We start from the raw sequence: 3,047 nt of genomic DNA, 5'->3' as shown, positions 1-3,047 counted from the left end.
CCCCGCCCCTTATTTATTAAGGAAAATACCAAAAGAGATTAACAGTTCAGCAAATTTCAATGGTGAACATATTGTTTTTCTCGAATATTTTTGAAGTTTACAACATCAAGCGATCTTAATATGGACAGACTTAATTCAATCTCATCGTAATTTCTAAGTGGATCAGAGACCAGAACATATTTGGGTAATTTTACATCATAACGATTATAATTTATAACCTATGTCAATGATTTCACTTGGTGCTTTTATTTGTTCTAAACTTTTTTATTTTTAGAAAACAGTGATTTTTTTTTTTACATCTACAGCATCTGTCCCCAATCAAGTCATCGTAGATATATATGTTTATTCAGTGGTACAGAAGTATGCCTACCAAAGCCTTAATAGAGTATCGATAAATGAACATGCAACATATCATACAATCTTTGCTAAATAATAATTTCAGAAAATGTATCAAGTCTGTCGGTAACTATGGATAAAAACATCACCAAAACCCCAGGGCAGATAATAAATACTAAAAATCTACATATTCATGGCACAAAACAATGGCACAATGTAAACAATATGTATATATATTGTATGACCACAATTGTTATTACAATACTGAAAATGCTATTGTCAAAATCGTTGGCTAAATTAAAACAATACATATCTCGACAAATGCTTTAATTCTAAAAAAAAAAAAAAAAAAAGCAATTTTTAACTGGACTGGAAACAAACAATCTCAAAAACATCATTGACATTTACCAAATTATGAAAGTTGGCCAAGGGGTCAATTTCATTTGACCAGATCTGTTCAGCTCTTTACCCTATTGCAGAAAATACACATATCTAGAACCTTTCCAGCAAAACATATTTTGGATTTAAAAAGTGTTATTAGATCAAATTGTACTGAAAAGGCTGTAATTGTGACATCACATCAATACAAATTTTGAACATTATTGCAAGTGTTAGAGAATCTATGCTTAGGATTCCGTAATTGATAAAAAAAGATCAAAGTATTTTTAAACAGGATCCTTGGTGTTGATATCTTGAGTATAACATTTGATCTCCAAGTCTGATCAATCTATTAGGTTCCAAATTCATCACACTCCTCTTAATATCATCATTTTATGGCAATTTGACATAGGAAATGTGATATTTGACATCAACAGGCTTTGATTTCATAAATATGATTTATTGAATGAAACAAATTATCATGTTTCCCTATATAATCATGTTTCCCTACGACAAAGGGGACAAACATTTTATGATATCTAAAAAGAACAATAAAAAACAGTAAAATTATCAGGACTGATTGCAATATAAATCTATCAAAGAAGCTCCGAGAAGGAATAAACAGAGAAGCGGATCATGTGATGGCGACTAGATCAAGTGAGGGAGACTTGATATTTTCTCACCCTTGTGTACCTGGTGTGACATCATGTTTAACTAATCAGACACATTGTAACATATATAAACTATAATACTTTGTCAGAGTCAAATCCAAAATAGCTTCATTTAAAAAATTTGGATCGGATATGTATGTTCCATTCTAGACAGTCCATCAACACAAGAGAGTCATGATGGGAAAATTATTAAAAGTGGCACAGTAAACTGAGGATATGAACAAGCAATACATTAAAAATACAGACAACTGTTAACTACCAACTAACTTTAACAATAAGATATCGCAATATGATATAATGATATGCTCTAGAACTGCTCATGATAACTTATGGGAAGACGATTTGTTAACTATCGTTGTTATACTGTAAACGTACAATTTTAAAAGTATTCCAATTTTAGCACTCTACGTTTGAAACACCGTTTAAAAAAATGATTGCTTTAATTGAAAGTTTTGGTAAATCAGTTATTAATTTGTTAATCTGTTAAAACTTGATAATACGCTATAAAATATAAGGACCAAGACGCTTTAAGGGTAATTTCCGACCTCATTGTGGATATAGAATAAGTTGATATATTCGTAATCTGGAATACATGAAGTACGCAAATATGAAATTTCAAATTCGTTCGACAACTGGTTTAGGAGATATGGCATTACGAAGAGAGACATAAACCAGCTTTTTCCGATAATAAAATGTGTGTATATCGTCCATTGTGCCCTATTTGATTGAAAATTGGCCATTTTGAAGGAAATTACCCACAGACTCTTTAATTTTTGAAAGCCTCTGCATGCATCAAACAAATGGATATTTGACATGCTTTAACATTGTCATAACAGTGTTCATTCGTAGAAATGAAATGTTACGGAGATTTTCATTTCTGCATGTTAACTGTCCAAAAAAACTCTTATTTGGCCATTTCATAATAGCAAAGCAATATTGCTGCTATGGTAGAACATCTCCGCATGCCCATTTGAAAAACATTGGCCCAAATTAACCCATATGATATTTATAACAGAAATGGGTAAATAAATTCAAGTGGATTTTTTTTTACTTTTCATGAGGCCAAAAATTGCCCAAGTCCTTTGTGACCACTAAAATATGTACACTTTACAGTATTTGGTATAGTTCTCCACCTTCTTTGATTATGCTCTATCTCATAATGACAAGAAATTTAGATTTTAGTAACCTTGGAAAAGTATTATTAAGTAAATGGTTGCTGCCCTTGGTTTGCAGTAAGGGGTGTGGTACATTTTACTTTCATTTCATCATTGTCTTTTACCATGTCGTCAACAACCCGTTGAAGTGAGATATTTGATCGATCATAAAATGAAATGAAAATATAGAGAAGCATTCACCAAAATGAGTAAAATGGGGTGGATGCTTTTTAAATATCTTACTGAAGGGGGAACGTTATTTTTAAACAAGGTTACCGCGAGCGGTATATAATACGCCCGTCACACATTGAATGAGCAGTTGTTTGTATGATTGAAATATATGAAGTATTTGTGAGTAATTGATATTAAAAGAGAAATCATTCAACATAACTGGTAGATCAATGAGTGCAATACAACATCATGGAACGCATGCATCGCATTAATGAAACCAAGGGTAATAACTCCTGTAATTACGGTCGGATAATGGCGGTTATCAAACTTGTCCGTG

Source organism: Mizuhopecten yessoensis, unplaced genomic scaffold (genome assembly GCF_002113885.1).
Source record: "Mizuhopecten yessoensis strain PY_sf001 unplaced genomic scaffold, ASM211388v2 scaffold6971, whole genome shotgun sequence".
Classification (NCBI taxonomy): domain Eukaryota; kingdom Metazoa; phylum Mollusca; class Bivalvia; order Pectinida; family Pectinidae; genus Mizuhopecten; species Mizuhopecten yessoensis.
The sequence above is the reverse complement of the archived record's forward strand: the minus strand, read 5'-3'. Positions refer to the sequence as shown.